Below are 9,232 nucleotides of genomic sequence, written 5' to 3'. Positions count from 1 at the left end.
AATACTGAATAATATAAGTTATTAATTTAAAAAGACATAATATAGTAGTATTACCATAGTATTTATCTGAATCATAAACAAGTCAAACTGACATTTTTCATTTTCAACCAAACTTTAAAGGCAAAGCCAAATTCAATGAGAAACTTTCAGTTCTTTAACTGTCACATTTTAGTTTAAATTTAAATGTAAGCTGTAAATCATTCTATCATTTTGCATTAGGAAGAATTGCATCATTATGATTGACTTGAATATAAAAGAAATGATAATACTGGAATTAAAGTATTCAACAGTAAAAACTTTTTTATTTAAATTAAAAAATCCACACTATATAATTTGGAAAATTTTAAATAAACTGTTAAATTATACAAATTAGGCTTTCATTGTAATTGCATGATTGGTTAATATTCAGAAATAATTTAAATCAGTTTAAACTCTGCCGAAAGACACAATATAATTATAGATTGCACAGACCACAAGCCACACAGTTGGCAGCTATTTAATAGATGGACTGTATTTTGATGAGGATTTATGCCACAGGCATCAGCAAGAATATAGCGGCCCATTAAATACTGTGCAAGTTTTGTCTGACTGTGCTAATTATTTTCTAATATCAACTAGCATAGACAAGTTCAAAAATCTTCCATTAGAATTGCCTAAATTTTGTTGACACCTTCAAATTCTAAGCATATGTTAAATAATATAACAACATTACAGCTCTGGTCCGTGTTGTGCTACTACTAATGAGTGCAAAGAGCTTCAAGTATGTTGAATAAAAGCAGAATGTTATTTTACCTTTGGCTACACAAACAGAAGGCTACATTGTGTCTTTGGTATACATTATAAAGCAGCTAATTAAACATTACAGCAATATGAGATTTTGTAAGCCAAGCACATCAGAAAAGACTAGCAAACAGAATATTAAAATGATGCAATTTTTAGATGTTAAAATGTTTGATCATCAAGGTATTGGTTTATTTTGTTCTAATGATATTCTAATCAAGAAATCATTTTCACTTCTTCTTGTCACCAAAATTAAATATTCACAGCATACTATAAGCGTATCATTTTTTTTTTTTTTTTTGCAAAAAATGTGAATCTGTACGTGAGGCTGCACTTCTCCAGAGAATCATTAATATTGAATATTATTTATAGAAATCCTGAGCCTGGCAGACTCAATAATAAATTTCATCTAACAAATTACTGGAAAGATTGAAATATTTCTTTAAAAAACGATCAAGATCTGGGTAGAGTAAGAAGCATAAGACAACATTTGATGATCTACTTCAAAATACTAGGCTAACTGTCATAAGCAATAGTTTCCAAGAACTTATTACTCAATATTTTTTTATGGAAAGTGTTGAATATTCTACTAACTGATTTTACATCAGAATACATAATTATGTTAATTTCAGAACATGGTGGGTAGCATTGTCCATTGTGACTAATGGGTGCTAAAAGAAATGCAGTCAGGATCTGTATGCTCTTAGTATGGTTAAAATAAAGAGAACACCAACATTGATTCACGTGGTAATTTGCATTGAAAAGGGTTGACCTGCAAACAAAGGGCAGCAAGAGATAAATGTGCCACCAATATGGCCGAGGGTACAATAAGATGCAGTCTCAACTGGCACAGGGAAAGACAACAACCACAAGGCACAAATGTTCAAAAGTATCACCAAACATGAAATGGCAGGTAAGCAGTTAGAACTGTCAATGTGAAAGGTGCTTCAGAAGTGGATACAAAGGAGGAAATAGATATAGTGAGAGAGGTAATGGAGGACTGACAGGATTCTTCTGCAGTTCTTTCATGATGGAAGCCAGAGGCTGCAGACAGGTTAGATTTGGCTGTCCATTAAAAAGAGAGAGAGTATAGCTTGGAAGTTTAAAAGGGCAACTCAGTTTAAAATGCTGTAGGAATGTCAGGAATTCTGACTCTAGATGTAATACAACAGTTTAGCTCAGACTTAATACTGCAGATAAGTATAGTTAACCAACAAAAGAAAGTGAAGGTAAAAACTGTAGAAATGGAGAGAGAGAGAGAGAGAGAGAGATGGGTGAGAAATGAGAATGTATAGTAGTAGTTTGGGAGGTGAAATCAGGAGAAATTACTACACTTGATTAAGTCCTTCAGCCTTTTTAGAAAAGACCAGAGGTTTTGACTCCTTTGTAGTTTATTTTTATTTACTTTGTTATAATTTATGTGATTATTCTACCCTGGAATGTTTTTAGTTTCAATAAACTATGGTTTTAAAATTAGAAAGAGTCAACACTGAACCCAAATTATGATCAAGAAGTCAAGTATAACAAAAAGGAAGTTTATAGAGAAATTAAACGGATCACTGGAGTAAAAATGGTACAATACACAAGAAATCATTACAACAGCAAAAACTAGTCCTTCAGACCTAGCTAAACAATAAAAGTATTAAGACACCCCATGGAGTAGTTGGATCACTACCCATTTGTGATCACTTCCTCTGTTCACCCTCACCACAAATCACTCTCCTCTCCAATCCTCTTGCCTTGCTTCCTCCTACCCATTGTGTTTTTCCCTTTCAAAACCATGGAGGTACTCATGAGGAGTTCCACCTAATGACACAGAGTGTTTGTGAAACTTCAACATATGATAGAGTCACACTGGTGAGTACTGTATTTGCTGTCCTCTGTAGTACTCTTATGAGGCTATAATGCAGTGTCATCTACAGACTCGGGGCACACCTACCTCTGCTTGTCATTTTTGGGTTGGGATGGGTCACATAAATATAACTGAGATAACTTATGCAGCAACTTTGGAGGAGAGAACTTGACAGATTTCAAACAGGTCAATTAATTGTTACTGACTTTCTGCAAACAATTACAAGCTATCAATTTCTCACCCCCTGGTCTGGTATTGAGCTGGCTCAGAAGACAATGATGTTAGCTGGACAAATCTGAGATCTAGAAACAAGTGCCATAGAGATCATAGAAACATTCTACTGAATTATTCTGTTAGGAATAGAGTTACAACTCTCGTCAGAGCTACTCAGAGAAGGTCAAACATTTCCAGAATGACTGGAAAAGATGGTACACACCACATTAGAATGTAAATTTGATAACTGAACTTCGTAACATTGTCTGGATAAGTGATGGATTTTCGACCAGTCAGGACTTTGGAAAATATACAGACTGCATCAGTTCAGTGTAAAAACTGTTTAAAAACAGTCATACACCAAGACTCAATTAGGAAAAACTAAAATGACATATAAAGCAGAGAAGTGTTAATTTTAAGGCCTAAAAAACTGTCATCTGCAGAGATCCCTTGGCTAATTCAGTTTGTAGAATGTGCACTTAGGTAGATGATAATGAAGTAAACAATGGTGAATCTGTCAAAAGATAATGGTGACAATTAGAACATTTTTGGAGTAAAATAATTGCCTGATAATTATTTTCTGGCTATTCATCTCTAGAGGTTAGCCATCCTCAAAAAATGAATAGACAGCAGCTAAGCGTATTGATAACTTCATGACCCATGAGTCACCTGTAATACAGCCAGGTTAAATGAGAAGTAGCCTCTTTTTACATTATTTTTAGCATTAATTAATTAAATTTTTTTTGTCAACTTTGTCTGTAAACGTGAACAACCTTGTTTGCCTCGCCAGAAAGTGATTCTGTAAACTGTGCTTAGTATTGTAATCTGCTTTATCCTTACTTAACTACTGACACTAAGAGCATGCTTTACTCAAAAGGATTAAAACACTGCTTGAAAAGAAATCAAATTCATCTCAGAATATGTAGAAGTAAAACAGCTGAAAGGTTAACTTAAGATGAAATTAAATTATCCATGGGTGAAGTAACATTGTTACGAAAGTAATTATATTTTCTTTTGTAAGAAATTAAATTGATAAGCATCAGTGCCAAAATGTTTATTCATCCATCCATTAATCATCAAACATGAACAATCTAGTTGAGAATTGTAGGTAAACCCATTTCAACATCCTCTGGTTTCAAGGCAGTATATAAGTCTAGAAGGGGTGAGCAGCAAACATATTCACAGCAAAGCAAACAAAATGCCACAAACCTTTATTATTTTTAGATTCAGATTGTTTAGAATTTGTATTTGAGATATCATTTTCTTTGTGAAAATATGTATTAGTTTTTACTTGGTTTATGTTGTGCATAAGTTTTGTACTGTTTTTGCAAATAATGTGCAATGATATAATAAACTCTACTGAGAAATTTGTATAAACCTAAATAATACAGTTTCATAATCTTTAATGCTGATTTGACAAATTAGTAATTTACTATATTCCTACCAGTGTCATTAAATTACTGATGTTTACATAATAAAGAAAATGTTGGAATTTAATTGTATCTGGTCCCTTACCAAGATTATATAGAGGGGATGTGATTTATAGCAGATTGCATTCCCTTCACTGCTGGCTAGAAACCTGGTGTGCAAATAAAAGCATAGCGTTTGTGAACAATTGGGATGGTTTTTGGGAAAGGCCTGGATTTTTCAGAAGAGATGGTCTTCATCCTAACTGGAGGGGATCTTATGTTTTATCCCAAAATATGGCAGCAAAACTGCCTGGTTGACTGATTAGAGCACCATCCAGGCCGCAGTCATGTGATTTAAAATCACAGGCTGTTGTTTATCCCACCTGTTATTTTCCTGAAGCTGTTACCCAAAACCCTTGTCGTGGGGTAAATTTAGTCTTGATACAAACCTTAAATTAATTGATCACCAAAAAATAAGGTGTATAATTAGACCAAGGGATAAAACCAGACCCTCCACCAGGGGCATCTGTAATAGAAATTTACTTCAAATTAAAACAAAAATATATTACCAGTTCAGAAAGAACCATGCAGTTTTAAATGCTGTTTATTGAACATTCGCTCTCTTGGCACTAAAGCTGTTTTGGTAAATGATATTATATTAAGTACAAAATCTGATCTGTGTCTTCTCACTGAAACCTGGCTTAGTAAATATGACACTGTTCCCCTAGCTGAGGCGTCACCAGATGGATTCTCATTCCTTCATAAGTCTAGAGATTCTGGTCGAGGAGGAGGCCTTGGAATAATTCATTGTAACAAAATGCAAATCACTTCTAAAAATGTAGGCAACTTTACATCCTTTGTGGCATTCATTTTAAATATTAAAACAGATTCCAACACAATTATGGTGCTAGTCTACAGACCACCAGGGCCATACCTGTATTCATTGTACATGACTGAATTTAGCAAACTTTTATCTGATTTGGCTATAAATTATGATCACGTAGTACTGATGGGAGATTTTAATTTTATTTGATTTTAATTCATTGATGTGGAAACTGACACTTTTAACAAATGTTTTACTTATTTGTTAAATTCAGTAGGATTTTGTTAGATTATCAAAGGTCCAACTCATAATCATAACCACACATTAGATTTAATTATAACTTACAAAGTTGAAATTTAAAATTTAAATATTACTCCATTAAATGAAGTTATTTCCGATCACTACTTAATTATATTTGATTTAGTCCTGCCCTTGCCAACGCACTCACAGATTAAAACAAAGACAATGCAACATCTAGATTGTGATTTTGCTTCAGAATTTATAGATACCTTGAGTAAGTCGAGTGTAATTGTGAAAAACCATTTAGATCAGTTAACATCAAATGTAAACGTGAAATACAATTTAGATCAGCTAACATCACATTATAATATGACCTTGAGAGATGCTCTGGACACAGTGGCTCCCCTTAAAACAAAAGTAATCAAAGCACATAGAAACTCTCCCTGGTTTAATGAAAACAATCACACTCTTAAATTAGAGTGTCGAAAACTAGAGTGCAGATGGAGAACAACAAAGCTACATGTCTTTCAAATTGCATGGACAGAGAGTGTTAATAAATATAAAAAAGCCCTCTTTAAAGCTCGCTCAGAATACTATTCTACATTAATAGATAGTGTGGAAAGCGTACCCCCAGACACAGACAGACCGACACCAGGATGTCAAAAACACACTCCTTTATTAAGTTCTTGAGCACCACAATGTCTACAAGCACCAGCTCTCTTCCTTTGTCTTTGTCTTCTTCTTCTTTTTCTTTCTCTCTCTCACTCTCTCTCTCTCTCTCTCTCTTTCTTTCCTTCCTTGACCTCCTGTCCTCCTCACAAGCTTCATCTCCTTCCTCCCAACTCTGGCTCGTCTACTGGAGGGAGGCTTCCCCGTTTATCATGACCCGGATGAGCCCCAGGTGCTCCTCTTGACGTCACTTCCTGGTGTGGCGGAAGTGTCAGGAAAGCACCTGGAAGCACTCCAGGTGACCTTGGAACTATTTCCGGCAGCACTACCTGGTGTGGCAGAAGTGCTGCCATCCAGGATTCTCTAATTGTCCGGGGGCCACGTTCTCTCAAACTGAGTATTCCAGCTCCATCCCTGTGGCCCCCAAATAGCCCCGGGTGGCTGCCCTCTCGTGGCCGAGGAGTAGCATTGTCCAAGTCGGGGACTATCCAGGGGCCTCGTGTATAAACGGTGCATACGCACAGAAATGTTGCGTAAGAACTTTTCCACGTTCAAATCGCGATGTATAAAACCTACACTTGGCGTAAAGCCACGCACTTTTCCACGGTACCTCATGCCTTGTCATACGCAAGTTCTCCGCTCGGTTTTGCAAACTGGCGGCACCCAGCGTCAAAGCAATGGTACTGTTCTTGTGTGATTACTCATTATTTTCATGACGCGGCTTTATAAATACACAGAAACTAACCGCATATTGTTTATTAGTGTAATGCATCTGATTGTAATTAACTCGTAACAATATAATGGTCCAGGGAGCAGCCATAGTATTCCAAATACCATAACTGCTTTAGCGGTGTTACTCTCACTTCTCCTTCTTCTTCTTCTTCTTCTTCTCCTTCTTTCAGCTCCTCCCATTAGGAGTTGCCACAGCGGATCATCTTTTTCCATAATACTCTCACTGCACAACTCGGAGTATTTATATCACTGTATCTGAGTGTGAATCACAGCAGCAGCTGATCGGAAAGAGAATTATCGGTATACAGCTTTAAGGACACGCTGTCTCAGCCACTGCAAAACGTTTTAAAGCCTTTCCTGTACAGACCTCGCGGTTCAGAAACAGTTTAATCCCAAGAACTTTAAATGCACTCAATCAATTGCTCCTTGTAGAACGGTTTGTACTTATAAGTACAATCACCCCACTGTAAACTTGCACTACAATTATAATATCTCACAACCTGGGCCACTTTATAAAGCGCGTATTTACATATGATGATGATATCATTTTTAAGGTGAAATGCAGCAAAATATGTTTGTTAAATTATACACATAAAACTTTAACTTCATTTAAATAATCTATATTCTTCACTGGGAGTGTCGTGAAGGATAGAATAATTAATGTTCTTTAATCGTTTTGAAGAATCGGCGCTAAGCTTACAGATGGCTTAACGTCTATTACAGAGCTGATTGTATGGCGATTGCTTACTTGGGGAAAGAAAAGCAAGGACTCTTGGGCGGCTACGCCAATATATATTGAATATAAAACAGAAAGAGAAAATAACAACACAGCTAAAAATGCAGCGACAAATTTCGACAAAAGATAAATACTTGTCATGAGCACGAGGCTCATGAAACACATGTTTAATAATGTGCTTTAGCTCCTATCATCATGAAAATGACATCACGTATACATCTCAGTATTTTAGTTATTCAGAGAGCTGTAATATCACAAATATAATGGACTCTGTGTCCAGTTGGAGGAAGAGAGCCAGTTTAAGAAGCAAGTAGTGATTCACACACATAGATCACATACGAGTAGAAGATCAAATACAAAACAAAGCATTTAACATGCTACTTTAATTACGATGTGATTTAAGAAACTGGTTGATTAAACGATTTTAAGATGAAGTTTATAATGTTCTACTAAATGACAAAATAAACTACGTGATTAAAGTGGAAATGTCGAGATTGAAGTTGACATTTCGTGCTTTTTCCCCACCGTGTGCCTTTTTTCTCTGTACCCTAATAAACTTTCATATGACACTCAGACAGTGGGCTTACAACTCTTATTTTCACGGCAACTTTGATATGTGACTTCTTTTTTATTTCCGGCACTGTGCGATTTTGTGAATGTGAGCTTTCAAGTTTCTCCAACACGCTATGTCACTCGATCAACTTCATTTTGTTGATTATACCACGGTTTATTTGAACAAATAGTATGTTTTTCCTTTGCCTCCACTTGGTATTCGCTGAAATTCTTATATTTTCCCCGTGCTTTTCCCATTGTCTTTTCACAGAAAGCTGCGCTTAAGGGCGATTTATATTGATTTGCATATTCAAATAGGCGTAATTCTGGGAGGATTTGGGGCGTTACATAATGCGCGTGCACGAGCGTTAGTTTTCACGCTGATCGGGATTTATGTAACGGAAGAAGTGGAAGTTGGAGTACGCACAGATTCCTGCATCTGGATTTTTCTGTGCGTAAACACATTTCGGCTTTTGTGCTTACGCCATGTTATAGTGCGAGTTCTATGCACGGCGTTATACATGAGGCCCCAGGTGTCCCGGCCGGGCAGTGTCCCCGGTCATCTGTGACAATAGCAATAATAAAAATCATCAGGTACTGTTTAGAACAGTGGCTAAATTAACAAATGGGAATTCAGATCAACAGTGCAAAATACCAACAAATATTAGCAGTACAGACTTTATGAACTTCTTCAATGAGAAGATTAAAAATATAAGATCCCAGATCTCTGCATCACAGTACAAACCAAATACTAGCTTAGCAGACCCTGTCTCACATTGCATTCAGCACTTTAATAATTTTAATCCTGTAACTGAGCAGGAAGTCTTAACTTTAATTTCTAAAATGAAGCCCACTACTTGTTCCCTAGATCCAGTGCCAACAAAACTAGTAAAAAGTGCAATGGATGTTCTTGCAGCACCTATTCTAAACATTATCAATAGTTCATTATTGCATGGCACAGTACCTGATGCACTAAAAGTGTCAGTCATTAAACCATTACTTAAAAGTCAGACCTAGACCCACACATACTAAATAATTATAGGCCTATTTCAAATTTACCGTTTCTCTCTAAAATACTAGAAAAAGTAGTCACCAGTCAGCTTCAGTCACACCTTACACATTACAATTTATTTGAGAAATTCCAGTCTGGTTTTCGCACTGGTCATAGTACAGAAACGGCACTAACACGGGTTGTAAATGACATTCTGATATCCTCTGATGAAGGA

This window comes from Polypterus senegalus, chromosome 2, assembly GCF_016835505.1.
Source record: "Polypterus senegalus isolate Bchr_013 chromosome 2, ASM1683550v1, whole genome shotgun sequence".
Taxonomy (NCBI): Eukaryota; Metazoa; Chordata; class Cladistia; order Polypteriformes; family Polypteridae; genus Polypterus; species Polypterus senegalus.
This window is presented reverse-complemented; position numbering follows the sequence as displayed.